The following is a 26,181-nucleotide window of genomic DNA, read 5'->3' on the forward strand; positions in this document are numbered from 1 at the left end:
TGTTTTTCACAATGGGTTGATGTGCGAAGCTACTCGGACTTGAACCCACACCTCCGAAGAGACTGGAGCCTAAATCCAGCGTCTTTGACCGCTCAGTCAAACTACCTCGAAAGGCCAAGTCTTACGGCTATGTTTTAACAAGGGGTTGCTAAAAAGCTAGTCTGACAGTCGGTGGCAAGTAAGGTCCTGTGAGTCAAGATTTCTGCGTAGGTACATAACGCAGGGCTGTTCAATCCTATGTCTGGAGCTGCACCTACCTGTTGGTTACTGTAACCCCTTATGCTGTTACTTTAGATTCCTCATCAAGTACAGCTGATCCAGCGAATGTTGTTCTTTGGAATGGCAGGTTGATGGGGAAGTCAGATGTAATTTAAAAACTGCCCACGTAGCCCATTGAGGGTCATTTTTAAACATGTCTTCTATTGGAGTTTCCTGCAAAGATTCGTCGACAGTCAGAAGCTCATACGGTTCCCGGCCTTAAGAGTTCTGCGTACCTTTTCAGAGCAGGAGGGTTCAATCCAGTCACTGGAGGTGATTCTGCCTGCAGTTTCATTCCTCATCAAGCACGACTGAACCAGCTAATTCGGGTCTGGTGAACGAAAGTCAGATGACTGCAAAAAACAGCCACCTAGGGTCGAGTGCAAGCCTCAGACACTTTCGAGCCACAGCTGGCAGTGGTGGGATTTGAACCCACGCCTCCGAAGAGACTGGAGCCTTAATCCAGCGGCTTAGACCGCTCGGCCACGCTACCACATGAACAGGTCAGAAAAACGCCCTTTTTCGGCACTGTATTTCTGAGAAGTGCTTCATGTGCCCCTTTAAATGACCTTTCAACACCGGGAAAGTGTTTGCATGTCGTTTAACTCGGTCTAGTTTAGTGCACATTACACACCTTTGATGTAAATGTACAGCAGGAACTCATTTACCAATAGCATAGAGCTGTGTTTCCCACAATTCCATGGCGAGATAAATCCCTTAGGCAGCCTTTGAAATGGTTTGTACAACAAAGCAAACGCTGATCCCGGAGAGCAAAGCAGCCTTAGTCGGCAGGGTTTGAACCTGCGCGGGGAGACCCCAATGGATTTCGAGTCCATCGCCTTTACCTCTCGGCCACAACTACAACGGGATAGAGTAAACCAGCCTGTTGGACTTAATGTGCGCTGCAAAGATGGACGAGTTTCCAGTATGTCGGCCGACAAAGCGGCCACGCCTAAAAGAGACAAAAAGGCTTGCGTTCCCCCGATAATAACGGAATGGCTGCCGTGACCCGGATTCCAACCGGGGCAGCTAATCCCAAAATGCGCTTTGATAGCTGCCATTAGAGTCTTTAATCACAGAGGGTGCTATCAAGCCGCATTTTGGGATTAGCTGCGTGGGCAGCTTTGCATCGTTCCTTCGCTTTTTCCATATACCTTGTTAGCCGGATTGAAGTGTGCTTCATGAAGGACGAAGCTGGAGTGTCCAACCCCAGAGCGAGGACTGGACTACCATTTCAAGACGGCACACCAAACTTTTAAGAGTTTATCTTGGCAACGAGGAGCACGAGCCCGGATAGCTCAGTCGGTAGAGCATCAGACTTTTAATCTGAGGGTCCAGGGTTCAAGTCCCTGTTCGGGCGTTTCCTGGCCATTTGAAGGTCACGTTTCCTGCTATAGGTGTCCTCGTTGTGGTCAAAAATGCGAGTCATTAAGACGGTCTCGCTTCAGCCCCTCGGTCTTTGGAATCACATCATGGGATCTGCAAGCAGGATCCTGTTTGAGCCTTGCGCAAGCACCAGAATAGGGTTGAGACCTTCCATAGGGCTGTTGTTTCCAGGCCTTCCATCATGTACAGCGTCGCTGGGTTGTCGGTAGCCTGCCGTGATCGTATAGCGGTGAGTACTCTGCGTTGTGGCCGCAGCAACCCCGGTTCGAATCCGGGTCACGGCAGCCCTTCCATTATTATCGGGGGGAACACAAGCCTTTTTGTCTATTTTAGGCGTGGCCGCTTTGTCGGCCGACATACTGGAAACTCGTCCATCTTTGCAGCGCACATTAAGTCCAACAGGCTGGTTTACTCTATCCCGTTGTAGTTGTGGCCTAGAGGTTAAGGCGATGGACTCGAAATCCATTGGGGTCTCCCCGCGCAGGTTCAAACCCTGCCGACTACGGCTGCTTTGCTCTCCGGGCTCAGCGTTTGCTTTGTTGTACAAACCATTTCAAAGGCTGCCTATGGGATTTATCTCGCCATGGAATTGTGGGAAACACAGCTCTATGCTATTGGTAAATGAGTTTCTGCTGTACATTTACATCAAAGGTGTGTAATGTGCACTAAACTACACCGCGTTAAACGACATGCAAACACTTTCCCGGTGTTGAAAGGTCATTTAAAGGGGCACATGAAGCACTTCTCAGAAATACAGTGCACAAAAAGGGCCTTTTTCTGACCTGTTCATGTGGTAGCGTGGCCGAGCGGTCTAAGGCGCTGGATTAAGGCTCCATTCTCCATTCAGCTGGTTCAGTCATCTGACTTTCGTTCACCAGACCAGAATTAGCTGGTTCAGTCGTGCTTGATGAGGAATGAAACTGCAGGCAGAATCACCTCCAGTGACTGGATTGAACCCTCCTGCTCTGAAAAGGTACGCAAAACTCTTAAGGCCGGGAACCGTATGAGCTTCTGACTGTCGACGAATCTTTGCAGGAAACTCCAATAGAAGACATGTTTAAAAATGACCCTCAATGGGCTACGTGGGCAGTTTTTAAATTACATCTGACTTCCCCATCAACCTGCCATTCCAAAGAACAACATTCGCTGGATCAGCTGTACTTGATGAGGAATCTAAAGTAACAGCATAAGGGGTTACAGTAACCAACAGGTAGGTGCAGCTCCAGACATAGGATTGAACAGCCCTGCGTTATGTACCTACGCAGAAATCTTGACTCACAGGACCTTACATGCCACCGACTGTCAGAGTAGCTTTTTAGCAACCCCTTGTTAAAACATTGCCGTAAGACTTGGCCTTTCGAGGTAGTTTGACTGAGCGGTCAAAGACGCTGGATTTAGGCTCCAGTCTCTTCGGAGGTGTGGGTTCAAGTCCGAGTAGCTTCGCACATCAATCCATTGTGAAAAACAATACCGTTAGACGTGGCCTTTCGCGGTAGTGTGACTGAGCTGTCTAAGACACTGGATTTAGGCTCCATTCTCTTCGGAGGCCAGGGTTCAAGTCCAAGTGCTGCCATTAGAGTCTTTAATCACAGAGGGTGCTATCAAGCCGCATTTTGGGATTAGCTGCGTGGGCAGCTTTGCATCGTTCTTCACTTTTTCCATATACCTTGCTAGCCGGATTGAAGTGTGCTTCATGAAGGATGAAGCTGGAGTGTCCGACCCCAGAGCGAGGACTGGACTACCATTTCAAGACGGCACACCAAACTTTTAAGAGTTTACCTTGGCAACGAGGAGCACGAGCCCGGATAGCTCAGTCGGTAGAGCATCAGACTTTTAATCTGAGGGTCCAGGGTTCAAGTCCCTGTTCGGGCGTTTCCTGGCCATTTGAAGGTCACGTTTCCTGCTATAGGTGTGCTCGTTGTGGTCAAAAATGCGAGTCGTTAAGACGGTCTCGCTTCAGCCCCTCGGTCTTTGGAATCACATCATGGGATCTGCAAGCAGGATCCTGTTTGAGCCTTGCGAAAGCACCAGAATAGGGTTGAGACCTTCCATAGGGCTGTTGTTTCCAGGCCTTCCATCATGTACAGCGTCGCTGGGTTGTCGGTAGCCTGCCGTGATCGTATAGCGGTGAGTACTCTGCGTTGTGGCCGCAGCAACCCCGGTTCGAATCCGGGTCACGGCAGCCCTTCCATTATTATCGGGGGGGAACACAAGCCTTTTTGTCTATTTTAGGCGTGGCCGCTTTGTCGGCCGACATACTGGAAACTCGTCCATCTTTGCAGCGCACATTAAGTCCAACAGGCTGGTTTACTCTATCCCGTTGTAGTTGTGGCCGAGAGGTTAAGGCGATGGACTCGAAATCCATTGGGGTCTCCCCGCGCAGATTCAAACCCTGCCGACTACGGCTGCTTTGCTCTCCGGGCTCAGCGTTTGCTTTGTTGTACAAACCATTTCAAAGGCTGCCTATGTGATTTATCTCGCCATGGAATTGTGGGAAACACAGCTCTATGCTATTGGTAAATGAGTTTCTGCTGTACATTTACATCAAAGGTGTGTAATGTGCACTAAACTACACCGCGTTAAACGACATGCAAACACTTTCCCGGTGTTGAAAGGTCATTTAAAGGGGCACATGAAGCACTTCTCAGAAATACAGTGCACAAAAAGGGCCTTTTTCTGACCTGTTCATGTGGTAGCGTGGCCGAGCGGTCTAAGGCGCTGGATTAAGGCTCCATTCTCCATTCAGCTGGTTCAGTCATCTGACTTTCGTTCACCAGACCAGAATTAGCTGGTTCAGTCGTGCTTGATGAGGAATGAAACTGCAGGCAGAATCACCTCCAGTGACTGGATTGAACCCTCCTGCTCTGAAAAGGTACGCAGAACTCTTAAGGCCGGGAACCGTATGAGCTTCTGACTGTCGACGAATCTTTGCAGGAAACTCCAATAGAAGACATGTTTAAAAATGACCCTCAATGGGCTACGTGGGCAGTTTTTAAATTACATCTGACTTCCCCATCAACCTGCCATTCCTAAGAACAACATTCGCTGGATCAGCTGTACTTGATGAGGAATCTAAAGTAACAGCATAAGGGGTTACAGTAACCAACATGTAGGTGCAGCTCCAGACATAGGATTGAACAGCCCTGCGTTATGTACCTACGCAGAAATCTTGACTCACAGGACCTTACATGCCACAGACTGTCAGAGTAGCTTTTCAGCAACCCCTTGTTAAAACATTGCCGTAAGACTTGGTCTTTCGAGGTAGTTTGACTGAGCGGTCAAAGACGCAGGATTTAGGCTCCAGTCTCTTCGGAGGTGTGGGTTCAAGTCCGAGTAGCTTCGCACATCAACCCATTGTGAAAAACAATACCGTTAGACGTGGCCTTTCGCCGTATTGTGACTGAGCTGTCAAAGACACTGGATTTAGGCTCCAGTCTCTTCGGAGGCCAGGGTTCAAGTCCAAGTGCTGCCATTAGAGTCTTTAATCACAGAGGGTGCTATCAAGCCGCATTTTGGGATTAGCTGCGTGGGCAGCTTTGCATCGTTCCTTCACTTTTTCCATATACCTTGCTAGCCGGATTGAAGTGTGCTTCATGAAGGATGAAGCTGGAGTGTCCGACCCCAGAGCGAGGACTGGACTACCATTTCAAAACGGCACACCAAACTTTTAAGAGTTTACCTTGGCAACGAGGAGCACGAGCCCGGATAGCTCAGTCGGTAGAGCATCAGACTTTTAATCTGAGGGTCCAGGGTTCAAGTCCCTGTTCGGGCGTTTCCTGGCCATTTGAAGGTCACGTTTCCTGCTATAGGTGTCCTCGTTGTGGTTAAAAATGCGAGTCGTTAAGACGGTTCCCTCGGTCGTTGAAATCACATCATGGGATCTGCAAGCAGGATCCTGTTTGAGCCTTGCGAAAGCACCAGAATAGGGTTGAGACCTCAGCAAAAGCTGCTGTTGTTTCCAGGCCTTCCATCATGTACAGCGTCGCTGGGTTGTCGGTAGCCTGCCGTGATCGTATAGCGGTGAGTACTCTGCGTTGTGGCCGCAGCAACCCCGGTTCGAATCCGGGTCACGGCAGCCCTTCCGTTATTATCGGGGGGAACGCAAGCCTTTTTGTCTCTTTTAGGCGTGGCCGCTTTGTCAGCCGACATACTGGACACTCGTCCATCTTTGCAGCGCACATTAAGTCCAACAGGCTGGTTTACTCTATCCCGTTGTAGTTGTGGCCGAGAGGTTAAGGCGATGGACTCGAAATCCGTGCAGGTTTAAACCCTGCCGACTACGGCTGCTTTGCGCTCCGGGCTCAGCGTTTGCTTTGTTGAACAAACCATTTCAAAGGCTGCCTATGGGATTTATCTCGCCATGGAATTGTGGGAAACACAGCTCTATGCTATTGGTAAATGAGTTTCTGCTGTACATTTACATCAAAGGTGTGTAATGTGCACTAAACTACACCGCGTTAAACGACATGCAAACACTTTCCCGGTGTTGAAAGGTCATTTAAAGGGGCACATGAAGCACTTCTCAGAAATACAGTGCACAAAAAGGGCCTTTTTCTGACCTGTTCATGTGGTATCGTGGCCGAGCGGTCTAAGGCGCTGGATTAAGGCTCCAGTCTCTTCGGAGGCGTGGGTTCAAATCCCACCGCTGCCAGCTGTGGCTCGAAGGTGTCTGAGGCTTGCACTCAACCGTAAGTGGCTGTTTTTTGCAGTCATCTGACTTTCGTTCACCAGACCCGAATTAGCTGGTTCAGTCGTGCTTGATGAGGAATGAAACTGCGGGCAGAATCACCTCCAGTGACTGGATTGAACCCTCCTGCTCTGAAAAGGTACGCAGAACTCTTAAGGCCGGGAACCGTACGAGCTTCTGACTGTAGACGAATCTTTGCAGGAAACTCCAATAGAAGACATGTTTAAAAATGACCCTCAATGGGCTACATGGGCAGTTTTTAAATTACATCTGACTTCCCCATCAACCTGCCATTCCAAAGAACAACATTCGCTGGATCAGATGTACTTGATGAGGAATCTAAAGTAACAGCATAAGGGGTTACAGTAACCAACAGGTAGGTGCAGCTCCAGACATAGGATTGAACAGCCCTGCGTTATGTACCTACGCAGAAATCTTGACTCACAGGACCTTACATGCCACCGACTGTCAGAGTAGCTTTTCAGCAACCCCTTGTTAAAACATTGCCGTAAGACTTGGCCTTTTGAGGTAGTTTGACTGAGCGGTCAAAGACGCTGGATTTAGGCTCCAGTCTCTTCGGAGGTGTGGGTTCAAGTCCGAGTGGCTTCGCACATCAACCCATTGTGAAAAACAATACCGTTAGACGTGGCCTTTCGCCGTAGTGTGACTGAGCTGTCTAAGACACTGGATTTAGGCTCCAGTCTCTTCGGAGGCCAGGGTTCAAGCCCAAGTGCTGCCATTAGAGTCTTTAATCACAGAGGGTGCTATCAAGCCGCATTTTGGGATTAGCTGCGTGGGCAGCTTTGCATCGTTCCTTCACTTTTTCCATATACCTTGCTAGCCGGATTGAAGTGTGCTTCATGAAGGATGAAGCTGGAGTGTCCGACCCCAGAGCGAGGACTGGACTACCATTTCAAGACGGCACACCAAACTTTTAAGAGTTTACCTTGGCAACGAGGAGCACGAGCCCGGATAGCTCAGTCGGTAGAGCATCAGACTTTTAATCTGAGGGTCCAGGGTTCAAGTCCCTGTTTGGGCGTTTCCTGGCCATTTGAAGGTCACGTTTCCTGCTCTAGGTGTCATCGTTGTGGTTAAAAATGCGAGTCGTTAAGATGGTCTCGCTTCAGCCCCTCGGTCTTTGGAATCACATCATGGGATCTGCAAGCAGGATCCTGTTTGAGCCTTGCGAAAGCACCAGAATAGGGTTGAGACCTCACCAAAAGCTGCTGCTGTTTCCAGGCCGTCCAGCAGGGCAACCACCTAACAGTGCATTACAGTAATCTAGCCGTTATGTCATGAATGCATAAATTAACTTATCTGCATCTGACAGTGACAGCATATGATGTAGTTTAGATATATTCCTAAAACGGAAAGCGAATTTTTAAGGTTGTTGGCGACATGGCTCTCAAATGTTTTTCAGTCCAATAAGTAACACTTCTGTTTTGTCCGAGTTCAGTAATAAAATGTTGTTACTCATCCAGTTTTTTATATCGACTATGCATTGCATTATTCGATGGAACTGCTGTGTTTCATGCGGCTTCGATGAAATATAAAGTTGAGTATGATCAGCATAACAGTGAAAGCTAATTCCGTGTCGCTTTATTATATCTCCTAGAGTTAGCATGTCTAATGCGAAGAGCAGAGGCCCTTAGACTGAGCCCTGCTGTACACCGAACTGGACTTGCGATTTGCGTGACACCTCATTGTTTATTGCTACAAATTGAAAACTTAAATCATTACAATGCTATTCCATTAAAGCCGATGTGATTTTCGAGGTGTAGGAGTGTGCTGTGGTCAATGGTGTCGAATGCAGCACTAAGGTCTAGCAGCACCAATAATGAAAAAGATCCTGGGTCAGAGGCAAAAAGCAGATAATTTATAACTCTGATCAAAGCAGTTTCTGTACTGTGACATGCTCTAAATCCAGACTGAAATTCTTCATTGATGTCATTCCTTTGGAGGAAGGAGCTTAATTGAGTTGAAACTACTTTTCCAGAACTTTAGATATAAAAGGTAGATTCAATATAGGCCTAGAATTCTCTAGTTCTCTAGGGTCGAGTTGGGGGGTTTTTGACAATGGCCCTCATAACAGCCACCGTATATGCTTTAGGCACATGTTTTTAGAGTCAGAGTTGAGATAATAATACTAAGAAGAGGATCTATAATTTCTGGGAGCATCTCTTTCAGATTTGTAGATATAGGGTCTAGCATACATGTTTACATGTAGATGATCTAATGATTATAGACAGTTCATCGTGATTTACGATAGAAAATAAAATTTGTTTTACCTAAAACAAGTAAGTCAATTACTAGTGAGAATGTTTAAAATGTCTGGTTTCTTTTCCTGTGTGCAGATGTATGTAAAGTTCCTTTATTTTAAGCAGAAATGTTGAACATAAAAATATGAAAGACCATATTCACAGCAGCACCGTCTTTGAAGCTTTGAGGGATACACATCTATCTTTTCAGTTTGTTGTATTGTCATTTAATGTTTTTTTGGACTGTTCTGCTGATGAAACACTGCAAAAAATTTTGTGAACAAAAATCAGCTGCGGAAATCACTAAATGATCCAAGTACTTTATACAGCATTTAACAATGGATGCCATTGAAAACAGGGAAAGCCCATGCCTCACAGCCTCGCTTTCATACCTATTATTGCGCTGCTCAGAATAAGGTCTATTAACCTAGAGAATTTAATGAATAAAAATGTTGGGCCCCACTATTACTTTCATTTAGAAAATCTGACCTTTTAAAGAAAAGAGAAGAGCCCAGTAATAGACATAATATACACATACTGTTTGTATAGTTGTATGTATACCATGTATACTGTATACACAGCCATGCAAGAAATTAAGAAACCATTTAAAATCAGCATTACTAGATGTCTTGTGAATTCTGCAAATAAATGCATATAGAAAGAATATTTCAATTAAGTTTGGGAGAAATATTTTTAGTAGTTCACAGAACAAATTATAATTTTTCCTAAACCCAAATCTATAAATAGTAATTTCAGAAAAACTGAAATGGTGCTTTAGATGGTTTCTTAATTTTTTCCACGACTGTATATTTACAGCTTATTTTCCAAAAGTATAGTTATTTGTATTTTGTCTACATTATCTTTGCAGAGACTGCCAAACGAATAGATGAGGAAGTGGTGGAGAGAGGTATAGCAAATAGTCTCTTCTTTTATTTATTATTTTATTTTTACACACACTGGATTCCAGGTTTCATGGGGACATTCCATTGACTTCCATTGATTTTATATCAGGCTTATGATATATTCTATCCCCTACCCCAACACCTTAACCTAATAATCACACAAATCTTTCTGCATTTTATAATTTTTTATAAATATCATTCTGTATAATTTATTAGCAGTTTTCCCTCATGGGGACCTAAAAAATGTACCCACAAGGTGAACCTCTAATGATATTACTATCTTAGAGATGAATACCAGTATTCAGACACACACACAGAAACATATGTATATGATTAAAACAGGGGTTGGTAACTTTATGGTAATCGTTGTGTGATATCAACTCACTCACTATAACCCAGCATAACAATTAATATATAATTTCATTTCATTTATTACTTACCAATATAAATGTCAATTCACCTATATGTAGAAACACATAAATGTATCATGTAGTTTTTGATTAAACTGATGTTTCATTTCTGGTAACCTTTTAGTTATACTCTCTCTATAATGCACTCAGAACCTGTAATGCAGCTTTAGTTTTAATTCCTATTTTTTAAGCGTTACAGTCATTGTGTATGAAACTTTATGGATTGAACATGCCAGATTATTTTTCAAAAACATATTACATCTTTTTACAGTCTGAAGCTCAACACTTCCAGCAGATTGTACACTCCCCCCACATGAAAATAAAAGGCTATTTTACAATAAGAAATTAATGCAAGAGGTAGTTTGCATATACATATTAAAGAAAAAAGTACAAATCTTTCTTACTAATGCTTGTGTAACAATTATTACCATGTGTTTCAAAGGTTTCCAACCCCTTATATCTATAAGACATACTTATCTATCTTCAAAGGAAATGTTGTTCATATAAAAATCCCAGAAATAGTTTTTTGTAGCTCTTGTCATCTTTTACAGATGGCTTCCTTGTAAAAAGCATACTGAAAGTGTCAGAAGGAAGGATTAGTAACATTGCACAAATAGTTACACATTTCTCATTTATTATTACAGATATCTGGTCTCTACAAGTGAATAACAGAGGATATGTTCACCACCTGAGGGTTCCTCCGGCAACACTGTGGTTTCCTATTTGCGAAAAGCAAAGGCATAGAAGAGAAGCATAGAGGAAAAGCTTACTGCTATGGGTGTGCAGCCCACAAAGTGGACCAAACTGACTTCACTGTGCAATAAACTGTGTGAAGGTAACTTTTTTAAAGTGAGTGTCATTTTAGATTAGTTCTTAGCATTTTTCTAACAACTCTAATTGTTTACAATGTTCCATAGATACCCCACGGAACACAGATGAGAAAAATTAGGTGGCCAAAAAAAACACAGCAAATAGTCTAGAAAAAACAAAAAGCAAAAAGGATCAGAGTAACTGTTACTTTTTTTCCTCCGTCCACACTCGAAATAATCAAAAGAAAACTTCGTTTTCATTAGTTAACGTTCCCATAAAGTAAACATATGCATACACAGTACATACATGAACATCTAACATTCCCCATCTGGAAGTCTTTAGTGAAACGAAATGATAGCTCGAATTAATCCGTTGGAGAATATGCACATGGCTATATATATATATATATAAATAAAAGTTTTCAATCACCAAATCCCTGAGTCTTGTGAGCTGCCAATAGCCAGTAGATAAATCTTACCACGATGCACCCCAATACTCATCGCGTCCCTCACTGTGAAAGATTGTCAATGTATGATTCATCCTCCTGCGGTGACGAACATATTTTCTTCGTCTGCCCATGAGTTAAAATAAGACGGGCAGGGTACAACAGGCCATATCTTATTCCTTTAGTTCTCAGCTCTCAGGAAAAAATTCTAAGAAGCCAGCCTTCCACTCCAGTTAACAGTCACATGCTATCTAGTTACTTGTTGTAGTGGAGTAGGCAGGGTGAGACCATGGTTCGAGACCGGTGAGTAATTGTTAATGAGCGCCAGCTGTGCGCGCACCGGTCTCGAATCACGTAGGAGATCCGGAGCATATAAGAGAACGAGCGAGCGGACCGCCGAAGAGAGAGGACCGAGCCGTGCAATGAAGCCCCAGGGCCACCGCAAGGCACCGCCAAGGAGAGTATCCCGGCTGGTTGAGGACCGAGCGGCAGCATGTCGAGAACCGGACTATATATTTTTTTCCCTCTCTCCCCTCTCTCTTTCCGGTCTCTACGAGGGCTCACGTCTCCGTTGTCTCGTTTCGTCGCTGCATACACCCCTCCCCCCGAGGGAGGGGGAGGGAGCATGCACAGTCTCGGGGGTACCCCCGGCCTGTGAGGGGGGATGAGGGTATGTAGTGGAGTAGACGGGGCGAGACCGTGGTTCGAGACCGGTGAGTAATTGTTAATGAGCGCCAGCTATGCGAGCACTGGTCTCGAATGCAGTGATTTATGTTTTGTTAAGAACTCAAACAAGACCGGTAACCAGGTTATATGTTTATTGATTTCAATTAACCACTTACATAATAATAAATTGTCATAGTTACGTACAGGAACATTTTACCTCACCAAAAAGACAAAACCCGGTTACAGTAATTGCCACCATTTTGAAAGCCTTTTTCCCGCCAATAGTAGGCACAGTTAATTGTTGTCATGTGTGAGAGGGAGATTGGAGTTCTGTTTGATTCTTTGTTAAACGTTGTTCAACATTAATAATTAATAGTTGTTTTGTTGTCAATTTTTATATTATTCTAATTGTTTATCTCTTTGTTACTGTTAAATCTATTTTGATTTTGTCTTCTTTAGATTTCTTTATTATCTTTAATTAACAAATGGTTTAATCCAAGTAGGAGGGGTTTAGCCTTTTTAAGAAGGCGCCTCAGTGTGGTAAAGAGATATCCTAGGCTCTTAGAGTGAGTGGTTGGAAGTTATTGCTCTGTTTTTGGGCCAATTTATTGGTATAGCCAAATGATGTTTGCAGATAACTTTGAACAATTTATTTTATTTGTTTGTTTAGTTTTTTCTTTCTTTTATGGATTTTCTCTGTAAATACCAGTTGCAGGTATTAGATTAAACACTGAACTTTTGACCTCATCAGCACGTCACTTCATTTTTTCGCCTCCATCTGCCGGTACATTCAGAGCAGTGGTGCTGCTACTGTAGTTGCCTCATTGTGGCACCCCTGTCTCTGTTACAGTTCTTATATGGGTTCGTTTATTGGTTCACGATCAGTTACTAAACGGGAAATGCACTCATTGCTCGGCCACCTCAATTTTGCCATGAGCATTATTCCGCAAGGCAGGGCTTTCATATCTCGTTTGCTTGATCTCGCCCACTCAGTAGCCAATTTAAGTGACATTGTGCACCTCGATGAAGGATGCCTCTCAGATCTGACATTCTCGTCCCAACTGCTGAACAGCTGGGATGGTATCTCCTTTTTTAATAACGACACTCCAGAGTCTTCCGTCGCTCTTAAAGTGTTCACCAACGCAGCCCCTTCTATAGGCTTCGGAGCATTTTTCCAAGGTCAGTGGTTCGCCGAGAGGATGCCGGATCAAATTGGTCTCGCACAAAATTCTGCCTCGTCCGCTCTCTACGATCTCTATCCCATTGCGGTGGCTTGCGTCCTATGGGGTTCAGCTTGGTCTCGCAAACATATTATCATGTTTTGCGATAACGAAGCAGCAGTCACAATTATCAATAAAGGTAGATCGCCTTGTTTAGCTATCATGTCAATCATGAGAAGAATTATCTGGCAATCAATTATGCACAGTTTTACAATTAAAGCTGAACATATTCAGGGGCACTCCAACGAAATTGCTGATGCCCTCTCTCGCTTTCGCTTTCAGACTTTCAGACGCCTCTGCCCAATGACCAACCCGGACCCAACACCTTGCCCAAAACCTTCCAGAATCATCCAAGATTAGATTTGTATCATAATCTGCTAAATTCAGCTAGCTATTTTATTTCTAAGGGCGTCACATCTTCCACCTTTAAAGCCTACAATTCTGATTGGTCCTTGTTCACAGCGTTCTGTTTAGCCTTTCACGTCAACCGTTTTCCAATCTTATTGTCGACTGTCTGTGCCTTTTTTGGTTCATCAATACCAATTTCGCAATCTTAATGTTACAGTGCTCTCTTCAATGAATACTCAAAACAGGTTCAGGTACAAGTTTGCCAGAGTTTATTGGTGGCATTCACACAATTACTACACACAAGGACGGTCCCCAAATTACCTCAGCAGATATGAGATTTCACAATGCATCCAAAGCACAGCAAATCAAGTGAAAGAAACCAAAATAAATACATACAAAAACAGCATGACAATCACATAAAAACCCTTGGTGAGATACTCTGTGCATACAAATAATTAAGGTCTCATTTCTGCCTACAGCACTTTACCTTCCGTCCTCGCGGCAGCCATGCAAACAAACAAACAAAAAATAACTCTAGTCACGCCTGGGCCTCCCCTCTAGGCCGAGACACCCTCCAGTGTCAGGCGGACTAGAAAAAGCGTCATCACACAAACTGAAACCAAAGGAAACCCTAAACAAACATAAGAAATAACAAGAGCAACGGTTAGGCCTTGCAGAGCCAAAGTAGCCGTTGCCGTACTACAAATGAAAATAAAACATCTTTATTATAATTACATTAAAAACCCTCATCCCACATTCCCCAATTAAACAACCCTCCGTACCCGTCTCAATAGTCCAATGAGACCCGCCTATGTGCACCCTTGCACATGGTCACGAACGACATACTCCTCAGATTCCGGCATGAACATCCGTCCACTTCGGAAGTTACACAGCAATAGTATACAACCATTAAAACCTTCTCGTACATATTACAACCAACATCCTATTCACTATAATAAACCTTTCCGATATTCCCTCCCGGGTGTTTCACAGGACACGCACTATGCAACACAACATCAACATGTGAGTCGGTAAACACCATAGACACCTCTCCCAACTCTTTCCTACTGGGCACCTTTATTCATCTAGCCACACCCCTTGTCTTCAGTACCTCCCTCAGTCGTACCCGCTACATTAAAATATCCACTATATGCAGATTACTCACAGGTATCCAATTCCATGCCAGGTTACATGATCCCGGTTATCCAAGTCTATTTTATACGCCCTCCATACGGCTGCTACTGAAATGATGTTTTATTAACAAAGTTCGGGAGGAACCTAAGCATATAATCAGCCCACCGGTATACCAGCAGCAATCAAATATAGCTTGAGCATGTGACATCATCACAATCATCTCGGCTGGTACAACATCAGCAATCACAGCATTTACATCAGCACAAGCAAGCTCCTATTACTATTACTAGGGATGAGCGAGTACAGCATTATCTGTATCTGTATCTGTTAACCATATGAATTATCTGTATCCGTATCTGTACTCGGACTGGGCGGGGCCTAACCAGGAAGTGGGCGGGATTTTACCCGGAAATTGGGTCGGGTTGTCTTGAGATGGGCGGGGATTTAATCGGTATGTTATTTTAAGCATGCAATTGATATGGGTTGATCAGAAATTGTTATATTTAATGCTGATTAAAAAATATTTACATGACAGCATCAGCATTGAGCTTCAGATCAATGGTTTTGATCACGATGACAAACGAACTATATACAGAATAAGTTTTGCAACAATGAATACAACACATGCGGTTGCAATTATGAAGTAAAATGTAATGAACAAGAGTTTTCATTTCAACATAACTTTATTTTTTTAACTTTTAATTAAAAACTGGTTAGAGCCAGCTGACGGTTTAAAAAAGACGCAACGCGAGTCGCATTCTACCAAGCACCACGTCTGAACAAACCCCACGTTTATCAAAACTCTACTGGTTAATAAGTAAGTACTACAAACCGAAGTAAAAAACAAACCTGAAGCTGAAGAGACCTAAACGTTAACGGAAAAGACCCGCAAACCTGAGTGACTGAGGGAGAGACGGAGAGAGAGAGCTGCGAACACAGTCAGCAACACAATACATCTGTATGTGTGTAGGGGAGGGGCGCTGTGACTATCACAGAACGCAGACACAGTCAGCTACCAAATGAGGATTTTTATTCAATCCAAGCACAGATATTGACTCGTATAAGTCGTATAATACTCGTACTCGGCAAAAGTGCTTTATCCGTACCGGAAACTCGTTTCAGCCGAGTATCCGGCTCAACTCTAACTATTACTATTCCCATTCTAAAGGAACTGGTTTACTCACTGCGCAAAGGGTTTTTCCTGTTTATACTAACATTCTCTTAGAAGCTGTGTTTTTAACTGCCTTTTATGGCTTTATGCGGCCAGGTGAATTTACTAATGACTCCCGAGTTTCGACCGATCCAGAGACTTAACCTTTTCAGAGTCTTCACAACTTTACACCGGGCAATCATTTAGGATTGGAGCAGCTACTTCTGCAGTCGCCCGTGGGATTCCGACTTCTTCTATTAAGGTCCTGGGCAGATGGTCATCTATGGTATTCGAATCCTATATAAGACTGGATTCTAAAACCATCCTGGATGCTCAGCATCTGTTGGGGAAAACTATTTTGGCTCGTGCAAGCCCATTCAGCCTGTGCAGGCCTCTGGAAAATTCTGTTGGGGAAAATTCTATTTGCTCGTGCAATTTAATAAATCTTATTTATCGTTCTATGTTTCCTGAGTCTTTCTGGTAGAAATATGAATTGTGCCTTATCCTAGTCGATTTGCTGTTGTGTGATGGGAGACTTAATTTACCCAGCTCCTCCCCCACACCAGAGCCAAATCCTCTAGAAGGGAAGCAAACTTTTGCCAAAAAAGCGCAATGGCTAATGCTATCCCCTTGGCTTCATCGAAACACAGCAAAGGAAAACACAGGCTATAGTTTTTTAAATGGATGCCAATGGGTTTTGTTAGCTGCTACGCTTTATCCAGTTGGAAGTATGACAGACCCTTCCATCTCACTAAAATAAGGGTAATTTATCTATCCCAATGCCTTATACCTAGTACTAACCGCTTACAATAGTACACAGCATTTGTTACTTGTCAAGGAGAGAAAATAACTGAATGAAGTATTTTATAGATTATTAAATAATATATTGATGCATTCATGTGGTAAAAGGTGTCCGCATGTATGTATGCATAGCGCTGAAATTTGAATTGCAGTCATGTTCGAGGCCGGATTAACCATATGGGCAACTGGGCAATTGCCCAGGGGCCCACCACCTCTAAAAGGCCCAGGGCGGTGACGCCAATCAACGTGCAATGAGCCGGTCACGTGACGGCAAGCGCCGCTACAAAACATAACTCAAAAATGCAAACATGGAGAAACTCAGTGAGAGCACTAAACGGAAATTAAAAAAGCAGAAGCATATCAGGAACGCAGAAAATTTTAAATATATACCGAAAATAGGGAATTTCTTTACACTAGTGAAAGTTAGTAACTGTTCTGCTGAGGCAGCATCCGTCAACGATGACAGCTCTGCTAGCCAGGACATTTCTTCTTTGCCGGCACTAGCTAATGTTCACAGCCCCGCGAACGAAGAGCCCCCAGCAGCATCTTCAACCGATGGCCCGGATTCTGCTGCGAGTGCGACCGTTGAGGGAAGCGGTGGTGGATCTCGATTCTCGAGTGTCACCGCCATCCGAACCGCTCGTCAAGTCTGCAAGCAGCCCCTGTACCACAGACACGGCTCTCGGCACTTTCTCTCTTACACCAGTTTGCACATTCAAAGTTCATAAGAAGTGTTTGCCAAATGAAAACAAGCATATCAAATTTAAACACGCTCTTCCCCATTATTTAGGATTAAAATTGTGTATTTTGCCAGATTATTTAGCATTTCTTTTTGTCTTGTCTAATTGAGAGAAATTTACAGATTTCCAAATGTTTATCTTGCACTGACATGTTTAACCCTTGCCTGTCTTGTTGAACTGTGATGTGACAGGTTGATTTCTGTTTAAAGACAAGTTAAAATGAGTTTAGGAGCAGATGATAATGTAGTGGATCCATGAATATGCTTTAAATTGTTTATTGTTGTTGAGAGAAAACAGCAGATTTCCAAATGTTTATATTGGACTAAAGCTTGATTGTCCTGTTGAATTCTGAGGTGACAGGGTGATTTCTTTTTAAAATGAGTTGAGGACCAAAAGGCTACTTGATTCCAGGAGATTATCGATTTTTGATTGAGTCTGTTGACTTACTCTGTGATGGCTCTATCAATTCAAAACATTTGTGTTGGGAGCAGGTGTTGTTAATTAAATACTGGATTCTTTGAAATTGGTTGCTTATTTATTTATTTGTGAAAATGGAGGACACTTCCTTCACTCTCTATGTAGTGGGTCAATTTTGCCAGATTATACTTATGCCGATGCGTTTTGTTTTTATAACATCATAAATGAGTAGCCTTGACAAGAGAACATAGTTGTGCATTTGTAGTTATATGAGCATTTGCACATCTGTACATCAAAATGCACTTGAAGACAGTTGTAATATTGAGTATATTTACTGTATTACTGTAATTTATTATGTATTTTGCCATATTATGGTGATCCGGGGGTCGTAATGATGGGGTACTTGAATATTGTTGCCCAGGGTACAGCGAAGTGTTAATCTGGCCATGGTCATGTTACAAAACGGAAAAAAAGCAACGTGTTACGTTCAATAAAGACAAATAACAGCAAACTGCTTGTTTTATTGTAATTTATTTTGTATATATATATATATTGAAGAGATATAAGTGAAAAACATTGGAATTATATACCAAAAAGTACAAATAAACATGTGATAGACAAGAATAATGCTTTTATGGCAGACCAGGTTTTAAGGAAGAAGATTACAAGTGAATAAAAATTTAACTGGCATTGATGGCATTTATTAGTTAATTTCGTTATGCATAAGGTGTTTTGTGTTCTTTGTTGATGCAGGTTTAGTCGTGTCTTTAGGTAATTACACACAAGGTGGTAGTATTGTATATTATAATAGTAGATCAATGTCGGTGATGTTCTGTTGTGTTCAGTGATGAGTGCCAGTGTATTAAAAATATTAAAAAAGGAATCAAAATGTTATACCAGACATGATGCCTATACAGATGTTTATCTTAAATGCGTTTATTTGGAATATAGGCAAACACAATTTAATTTACAGCACACATCTCCTACTTTACGATATTTAATTTAACAAACCCCTCTGGATACCTTATGCTACTTTTCCATATGCATCAGTAACTTTTTTATTTGCATTCTTTAAAATAAGTTCTGCATAAAGCAGTTTGAATGACACAAAATGTAGGAACTTTATTATGCAATTATTTGACAAATTGGCAGATGAAAACCGTTTGCAAGGAAGGATTGGTTAAAAATGCTTAATGTGTGGCTTAGAAAAAGTGTATTTGCATGCATGTATTTTAGATATCTATAAAGTAATTTTGACAAGTAAGAATGTTAATTCCAGATATCTATATTGAAATTCTTCCTAGTCGCCAAGCTAAATCAAGATATCTCCAAATAAAGACCCCCCTAGTCAAAAATCAGATTGAGATATTCAAAATTAAATTGCAGACATCTTTAAAGGAGATTTCACTAGGAAGACTTCCAATTCAAGATATCTCTTATTAAGTTTTGCCTAGTCAAAAATACGATTCAAGATATCTTCAATTGTAATTTTACTAGTAATAAATTACTGTCAGATATCTACAGATTTATTTTGGATACCTTTAAAAATGATTTAATAAAGATATCTTAAATGTGATTATGACTAATCAAAAAAGTGTTGGAGATATCTCAATTTATTAACTTTCCTGGTGATAATTCAGTTAGAGATATCTATAATTGAATCTTATTGGAATTATGCCTAGTACAAAATCAATTATAAATATCTTTAATTGCAGTTTCTACTTTCAAAACTCGTTTGTAGATATCTGAAAATATTTTCCAATGGAATTCAATGGCAGAATATGACAAGTCAAAACAGCTTTGTAGATATCTCGAATATGTATTATGGCAAGCCGAAATAACTTTGTAGATATCTTAATTGCCTGTTATGACTAGTCGTAATCACGATGTAGATATACTAATTCCAAGTATGACGAGTCAAAATTACTGAAGAGATATCTGGAATGGAAATATGAATTGTCAAAACTAAATTAGGGGTATTTTATGTCAAAACGGCTTGCCATGGTAGGGATACCTTTCTCGATGTTCTCAGGAAGACCAGCGATCTTGATATTTTGCCGAAGAGATCTGGCATCCAGGTCAGTTACCTTGGATCAGTGGACACCCGACTTGTTAAGGTGCCGTCCACATTCTCAGTCGTTGGGGTTGAAGCATTTTTACCAGTTTTTGGGAATTTGGTCATCCTCCACGTGTTTTGCTGAGTTGTCAATTTTAGCAGGAGTAACAAAGTTTTAAGTTATTTATATTAACAAGTCAGAGCCAAGCGAAAATGCGTCCTACTCCATGTGCTGCTCTCTAGCGCCCCCGTACTGAAATTATTTCTAAAGAATAAAGTCACATATGCTAAAAAAATACCATTAAACAGAATTTCATCAACACCAATGCTTGAAATAGAGTATTTCGTTTTGATTCACTGGCAAGTTCCCTCCATCTCTTAAGATAAGTCAACATCTATAGAGTCAAAATGAACAGCTTGTTTACAATTTGCTGTCTTTATGCAAGTTTTCCATCCAATAGCCGTTTTTGTACATAGAAATACATCAAAACATCAGAAAACTTTGTTGCCAAAACTTTACTTCCCAAAAATTCTGACCTGGGAAAAAATCTGGGGTTCCCTTTCTGTCGGTCTCTCGACGTTTGTCTCTCTCACATCTTGCAAGCACTGCGAGCAGATTGTCATTCAGAAGTTGTGGTCAAGGGGTGGCTGTCTTCCTACGTCTGCTACCCGGACAGTGACATCGGTGGCTACGGCCCCGAAGTCCGCCTTTGTTAGCAGCGTTAGTGATGTGGGGACCTCTGCGTATGTAAACCCGCCAGCCAAGTGCTCACAGGCCTATCGCAACCCCATTTGCTCTTCTGAACCCCTCAGGCACGCACTCGGAACGATGAGTGACATACATGTAGCTCGCTGCATCGGAGGGAGTCTGGCATTTAACTCTGACGAATCCGAGCTCCCCCCCAGGGGGGTCGAGCTCAGGAGGAAGCAGAAGTGATGTCAGCCATGCTAACCTAGAGACAACTTCTGATATGAGCGCAGCACACTGTACTGTAAAACTTACCTAGAGACAACTCTTGCCCTGAGAGAACCACACTGTACTGTAAAACTGACCTAGAGACAACTCCTGACCTGAGAGCAGCACACTGTACAGTCAAACTGACCTATAGACAACTCCTGCCCTGAGAGCAGCACACTGTAATGTAAAACTGACCAACAGACAACTCCTGCTCTGAGAGCCGCAGACTGTAATTTTCACATGTCAATATAGAAATGCATGCCTTAAAGCAATACCTGTCCTGATTTCTGTCTGATTTTCAAAGACCTTGCAAATAACTCTGGTGTTCTTTGTGGTTGACTGAACTGCGGAAAACCGCAGAAGGTTCGTCTAATTTCTGAGGTCGCAGTATTAAACTATGGCTATGACCCCTATTATCAACATTACAGCGATGGACAGATAAAACAATCGTTTCATAAATGCACATGATGAAATAATGATGCGTAATAGCGGAAATATTAGTCTTGAGCAAAACTAAGCAACTTAAGTTTAGATATAATAAACTCAACTGGCTATTTAAAATGGCTTTTCTAGTTTAAAAGTGATCTTTATAATATGACCTGTTATGTAACTACTATTAACTGATACTGATCTTTGCAATCAATTAAAAAAATACAGTACTTACCTACGCAAATGTTTTCAGATTCTAATAACCTAATACGCTAATAACGTTTATGTTTTTTTGAATATCCCAGCCAAATTTTGCGCCTCTGGTCCAGCCTCATCTATGATATCATTGATTGTTTCCGCGAACCAATGATTCTCCGTATCTGCTAACATCGGAGCTGTCATGCTGCACGGGGATGAATGACATCAGGATGTGGCAGGCAGAGATTCTGAAAGGGATTTCAGGAGTCTGATTGAGGAAGCTCGCTGTACATCTCCCTCGGCGAGGATCATCATATCAGGACCGCTTCCCATGTACCAACAAAGACACGAAAACTTCAGTAGACTATTTGCTTTGAATGAATGGTTATTGCCATGGTGAATAAACATAAATTGCTCTTTGTAAATAATTGGGATCTCTTCTGGGAGCGTCCTAGGCTTTTCAGTCCTGATGGCCTGCACCCCAGCCGTATCGTAGTGGAGCTGCAATCAGACATCTCTAAGACTCTACGCACAATCTGACTAGTAAATCCAATCCCTAACAATCACTACCTAATTAGTAGTCAAAGCGTTTGTGTTGGCAATCTTGTAGAGACTGTGTCTGTTCACCTAATAGTTCGGTCAACTATAAGGTTAAAATTAGAACCTGGTAAAAACTGAAAAATATTAAACAAGGAACAAACAAGGCTACTTTACATTAGATCACTTGCACCTAAGGTATTCATCGTAAATGAGATGATAACAAATAATTGTTTTGACGACTAACTGAAATGTGGATTAAACATAAAGATTACACAGGTCTAAACGAGTCAACCTCCCAGCTTCTGTTATTAGCATGAACCACATTTAGTTGGTTGTGGAGTCGTTGTTGCTACAATCTATGGAAATATTTTAAAAATTACTCAATCAACAGGATGCATGTTTAAGCAATTTTCAGCGCTTGTTCTTAAAGTCACTTTCCCAGATACAAGAAAAAAATCATTTCTACCTCTCTTGTTGGTCACTGTGTATAGACCCATAGGCCCCTACGCTGATTTTTGTTACATTCATAGTTTTATTGAACTCATTTGGGATCAAGCAAAACATTAACAAACCCACCCATCGCTTTAATCATACCATAGACTTAGTTATACCACATGGTATCGATCTTAGCGATATACTGATCCTAACTCAAAGTAATGATGTCTCTGATCACATATTGTAGTGTCGTGTAAAATTAATTTTATTTTATTAAAAAAGTTCTGGAGGAACAGATCAGATAATCAGCCAAATCTATCACAGGTGAGACTCATTCACTAACCAGCCTAATCTACCACAGATTATAATCATAATGTAAACATCCAATCAGGGGTATAAATACTAAGCATCTTACCTCCATTCCTCAACAGTTTTCTAGCATTAGCTTCGTTCCATTGACAGTTATGTCTGATACCAGTTTTTCCCAGTCTCACGAAGAATCTGATGCCCCTGCAGACCTCACGCCACAAACTACCGACCAACAGCTAAAAAGAACTCTTCCAGCCACCAACCCGGAGCCGCTGGTTTAGTTACGCGACCATCATCTCTCTCGACGAAACACACTCATGCCAAGACAACCTCGCGTCCACCGTCGAGACGCCTAGCTGCTTCTTGGTATTTTCCAACTGCTCGGCCGAGTCTTAGGATAGCTCTGAGCAACAACGACGTACAGTATTCACGAAGGAGGACGGAAACAGATCTCTACACGTCAGTGCAAACAGCCAACCCCTCTTCTAGATCCACTTCAACCCCCAAAACAACCAGGAGATCTAGCAAAGCTTGGAGGACTCGGCCGTAGCAAGCCATCAATGAGTTCAGGTCGAGCACCAGACTCCCACACGGCGGCCATCCCCCGCCTTATCAATCCTGTCTTCCTCTTTTCTCTAATCCTTCTCTCTTTCCTTGGCTTTCAGCTCCATTAGCACTATTCCCTCCCCCTCACTGTGGTTCACAGCACCAACAGCCGACTTAAGCGTGAGGCTGCCTCTGCATAACGCTCTGGTTTATCCTCCATTTTCCCTCCTTCATCTCACAATCCTATTAGTCTCCCTCCACAGGTCACAGGTGTCGCTCCCTCGCTACCCTCCCATTCAACATAAATCGCCATATTCTCTTTTCACAACTTCTCCACTTCCAGTTCCATCCAACGCAGTCGGCCTGGAGATGCCACATGTAGCTCACAACATAAGAGCAAAAATCTTAGCAGGTATGGACGTTGATCTGGAATCCCTTCTTTCACTCTCAATGTCTCCGATTCTAACCATCAAATCGATTGCAGAGATTTCTCAGTCACCTTCAAAAACCAAAGCACATCACATATTTTGTCCTTCCCAGAGTTTGTCATCGCCTTCACCCACTACGCCAAAATAATTTATTCAGCCTTCCCCAATAGGCGGTGCAATCTGAATGCTTACCTAGCCATCAATGCAGAGCATGTGTTGTCCTATGGGGGAGGGCACTTCTTCAATTATCATAAATTAGTCTCTGCTAAATGTGGAGTTCGGGTCTCCAATTAGAACCGATGTCCCTACTTGGGCGCACTTAACCCTGAACTACATAGAAGAGCTTTTATAATCGCTAGGATAATCCTCGTATTTTCAAATGTAAAAAAAAAGCAACCCAAAAAAGCAAAAAGGAACCCAAATCGTTCCAAACATGAACTCACATCCCCGCTCGGCGGTTTAAACTTCGCCATGCACATTATCCCACTAGGCTGCACTTTCATCACTCATCTTCACTCTCGCGTGTCTTCGGTCCCTGCGCTTGAGGATCAAATTTCTCTAACCCAGGCGTGCCACGATCGAACTTCTCTATGGATAACATTCCTAAATCAGTGGAATGGTCTATCCTTCTTCTGTAATAACTTAGTGTCTTTTCCAGTCGGTATTCAACTTTTTACAGATGCAGTCCCCTCCATTGGCTTCCGGGTTTTTTTAACAATGATGCTGATTTGCGTCTCCATGGTCCCCTCAGCTGCAAGACTCACCACAGTCCTCAGTTCTGTTCGAACTCTACCCTCTCGTCGTTGCAGCCTTTCTGTTCCTTCCAAACCCTCATCGGCTTAACACATAATATAACTTTGAATGTCTATTCACCAACCCCCACCCCACTTCATTCTCGGGAACTTCACTCATCTGACGCAGTAGACATTGAATTCCCATTTCCGGTTGGGCCCGGGAACGGTAAACGTCCATTATGTTCCGTGACATCAGGCTTAACAAGCGGATTGGATGCCAGTCTGATTAATATACAAATCAGTATTCACAAGGTGCTTTGCATTGACGATTTATGTGTAAAAATGGGCGTGTATGATGCTGATTCATGTACACGCCCTTGCAGGTGATCTATGATTTATATAGCAAATATTGCTTACAGGTTTGCATATGCATGGTTTTATTAATCTGAATATTTTTTGGGAATAGGCTAATTTTGCCTTTCAGGCTCACATACACTTTTAGTAACGTGCCTAGGTCAGTAAATCCCGCTCCCGCTCATTCTCCTTCACAACTCCTTCCCGGTGGTACATACTTCCTAACTCAGTCTGGTCAACCACATCTCTCAATATATAAAAAAACACTTAAAACCCATCTCATCTGTGAATAATTGACAGACAAATGAGGTGAATTTTTTCGCTCTTTTGCTCAACAGGTATTGTTCTGGCTTTTGAAACTAGCAACTTGGAATTAGCACCTATTGTATTATTGCTACTGTATAACATATCGCTTTACTATTCCCTGAACTCACTGTAAATCGTTTGATAAGCGTCTGCTAAATGACTAAATGTACATGTACAGTTTTTTAAATAAAACCCCAGCACATTTAGCAGGTCTAACAAACCTGCCTCAAATCATCAACTCATTAAGTGAGACATACATGAATTGAACTAACTGTGTCATATAAAAGAGACATACAAAGTCTGCAGGGTGGTGGGTCCCCAGGTATGGATTGAAAGCCATTCACATAGAGTAACTGTTAAACTGTCCTTCTGGATGTTTTGGCATCACTGTTCTAAGATTCTTCTCATATCATTAGCTCCCATATGATTAAAAACAAAAACAATTTTTTTGAAATATAAGTTATATTTAATGATATGCTGTTGGAAATGTGACGAGATGGTAATGGTTGCAGATGTTTATAAAAAAGGGCTTTTTCATTCTTATGTGTTTTCTATTATGCACAGAATACAGATGCTTGCACTAGGTAAACTTCAGTATATGGAGAAGGAGTAATATTGCTCAGCCATAGATGATGATGAGTGCAGGACCTGGATGGTCTTTTCTATAGACCAGAAGCCAGTTTCTTTTTCTCAACATTTCTTCTAGTCCAGAACACATGTAGCCCAAAATGAAAAAAAATCATATATTTATGTATACATCTATACATAGTATCCTGCATGGGCGGCAGAGATTCAGCGGCTTGAAACAGTCAGACCACCGATCTTTACTTTTAGCGTAGCGTTACAGCCTCTTCACAGTCTTGCCCCAGTCACTAGTCCCTGCAACTTTTCATGTGACTCACCTTCCCTTTTGTGCTTTTGCAAAATAAAGAAAACTTACAGGATACGCCCTGTCAACTCCATTTCTTGAACATATTTGTGCAGCGCTGCGCCTCACAGCAGCTTATTGTCCATTTTTTTCACTTCATCTTTAATCTGTTAATCATCAAATATTCTGCATATTCCAAGAATACATAGTCTATACACTTCAATGCACCTCTGAAATGTGGGGAGTGGTTATAAGGCTACGAATTGAAGGTAATTTGTCATGATGGACACTTCAGAGAGATATATTTGTGTTGTTGGACAAAGTTTTTATTAAATGCTCTGAAGAGAATCATAAGAACTGATGACATATGGTTAACGGATGATTAAAC

The 26,181-nt window shown here is 42.3% G+C and overlaps 12 non-coding genes across 12 annotated transcripts; 10 read left to right on the forward strand and 2 right to left on the reverse strand.

The window, feature by feature from the left end:
- Positions 1-669: 669 nt before the first annotated feature.
- trnal-aag (transfer RNA leucine (anticodon AAG)) lies at positions 670-751 on the reverse strand. The gene has a single exon. It is a non-coding gene; the product is annotated as a tRNA-Leu (tRNA).
- A 287-nt stretch (positions 752-1,038) lies between these two features.
- Positions 1,039-1,120, reverse strand: trnas-cga (transfer RNA serine (anticodon CGA)). Its single transcript has one exon. It is a non-coding gene; the product is annotated as a tRNA-Ser (tRNA).
- Positions 1,121-1,545: 425 nt separating this feature from the next.
- On the forward strand, positions 1,546-1,618 carry trnak-uuu (transfer RNA lysine (anticodon UUU)). Its single transcript has one exon. It is a non-coding gene; the product is annotated as a tRNA-Lys (tRNA).
- A 238-nt stretch (positions 1,619-1,856) lies between these two features.
- Positions 1,857-1,928, forward strand: trnah-gug (transfer RNA histidin (anticodon GUG)). The gene has a single exon. It is a non-coding gene; the product is annotated as a tRNA-His (tRNA).
- Positions 1,929-2,067: 139 nt separating this feature from the next.
- On the forward strand, positions 2,068-2,149 carry trnas-cga (transfer RNA serine (anticodon CGA)). Its single transcript has one exon. It is a non-coding gene; the product is annotated as a tRNA-Ser (tRNA).
- Positions 2,150-3,443: 1,294 nt separating this feature from the next.
- On the forward strand, positions 3,444-3,516 carry trnak-uuu (transfer RNA lysine (anticodon UUU)). The gene has a single exon. It is a non-coding gene; the product is annotated as a tRNA-Lys (tRNA).
- A 238-nt stretch (positions 3,517-3,754) lies between these two features.
- Positions 3,755-3,826, forward strand: trnah-gug (transfer RNA histidin (anticodon GUG)). The gene has a single exon. It is a non-coding gene; the product is annotated as a tRNA-His (tRNA).
- A 140-nt stretch (positions 3,827-3,966) lies between these two features.
- trnas-cga (transfer RNA serine (anticodon CGA)) lies at positions 3,967-4,048 on the forward strand. The gene has a single exon. It is a non-coding gene; the product is annotated as a tRNA-Ser (tRNA).
- Positions 4,049-5,343: 1,295 nt separating this feature from the next.
- On the forward strand, positions 5,344-5,416 carry trnak-uuu (transfer RNA lysine (anticodon UUU)). Its single transcript has one exon. It is a non-coding gene; the product is annotated as a tRNA-Lys (tRNA).
- Positions 5,417-5,647: 231 nt separating this feature from the next.
- Positions 5,648-5,719, forward strand: trnah-gug (transfer RNA histidin (anticodon GUG)). The gene has a single exon. It is a non-coding gene; the product is annotated as a tRNA-His (tRNA).
- Positions 5,720-6,213: 494 nt separating this feature from the next.
- Positions 6,214-6,295, forward strand: trnal-aag (transfer RNA leucine (anticodon AAG)). The gene has a single exon. It is a non-coding gene; the product is annotated as a tRNA-Leu (tRNA).
- Positions 6,296-7,297: 1,002 nt separating this feature from the next.
- Positions 7,298-7,370, forward strand: trnak-uuu (transfer RNA lysine (anticodon UUU)). Its single transcript has one exon. It is a non-coding gene; the product is annotated as a tRNA-Lys (tRNA).
- Positions 7,371-26,181: the final 18,811 nt, after the last annotated feature.

The sequence above is a fragment of the Triplophysa dalaica genome, chromosome 17 (genome assembly GCF_015846415.1).
Source record: "Triplophysa dalaica isolate WHDGS20190420 chromosome 17, ASM1584641v1, whole genome shotgun sequence".
NCBI lineage: Eukaryota > Metazoa > Chordata > Actinopteri > Cypriniformes > Nemacheilidae > Triplophysa > Triplophysa dalaica.